This window comes from Xenopus laevis, chromosome 4L (genome assembly GCF_017654675.1).
Source record: "Xenopus laevis strain J_2021 chromosome 4L, Xenopus_laevis_v10.1, whole genome shotgun sequence".
Classification (NCBI taxonomy): domain Eukaryota; kingdom Metazoa; phylum Chordata; class Amphibia; order Anura; family Pipidae; genus Xenopus; species Xenopus laevis.
The window spans coordinates 95,542,276-95,543,426 of record NC_054377.1 but is presented as its reverse complement, the minus strand read 5'-3'; positions in this window follow the sequence as shown (position 1 = coordinate 95,543,426).

Here is a 1,151-nt window from a genome sequence, read left to right as displayed (position 1 = left end):
TGTACTGCATGTGAAGCAGCAACTGTGTTGTTCCCAAGTGTGGTGTTAAAATATGGCTGTGGCACAAGAGGAAGCAACGACACACCTCACAACTGTCAGTAAGAGATTCCGAAACCAGTTTAAGGTTACGTATGATTACTTCCCCAATTCAGTCTTGCTGCATTTCAACTCAGTAGGAACTTACAGGATAGGATTTCATTTCAGAATAAAAAGACAACTGACTAACTCACACTAGTAATACAGTTGGAGTGTTTGTATTCTGTCCTTAAGTTTCAGCAGTTTTCAGAAACAGACACAAACACCGGATTTTAATGTAATCCCATAACAATTAATAGTCAGAGTGGAAAATGGTGGTTGCTCTTCTGGCTGTTATTAACATAACCATCCACCACTTAGATGTGTTCCTCACTGAGAACAGGTCTGGACTGAGACCCGGGCATTTCAGGTACACAGAGGCCAAAGCAGCCCACACAGAGGCCCATACAGCCCCCCACCAGCCCAATAAATAGAGACTGTCTTTGACAACTTACAGCAGCACCTCTGGCATTTTGTCAAAACCCACAGATTGAGTCCGGACCTGACCAAGTATAAGGAAAAAACGCCTCTTTTAATTGTATTCACTAAATCACAAGAATATATTGCATGTCCCTTACTAATTCTCTAATCATTTGGTGCAAATGCAGTGGGGACACTGTAGTTACTGCCTACTCAAGGCAGGTGTTACATACAGGCCACCCTTTTTACCTCACTCTAACCTTTTGCCTTATCTTTAATATATACAATATGTGTATATTTTATATATACCTTGTTATGTGTGTATTTGAGAATGTTGTATAATTTACATATTAGATAGTATCAGGATACATTAGATGCAAATTAGTATATGTATCACACAGTTTTTAAGTACCCTCCTTTTGACCATAAGTAATTGGAAATTCAATCCTGACCCCAAACTACATTTCCCATCTTCCATTGTCCTGGTTTCTGAATGGAGTGCCCCAGGAATCCATGCCCAACACCTTAAATGAATTGATTTTTTTTCAATTAACTTATGTAGACTAAAACTTTTTGCAACTGGTTTTCATTCTTTAGTTTTTATTACTCACAGATTACCCTAGCAACCAGGCATTGGTTCAACCCTTTCACTGCCA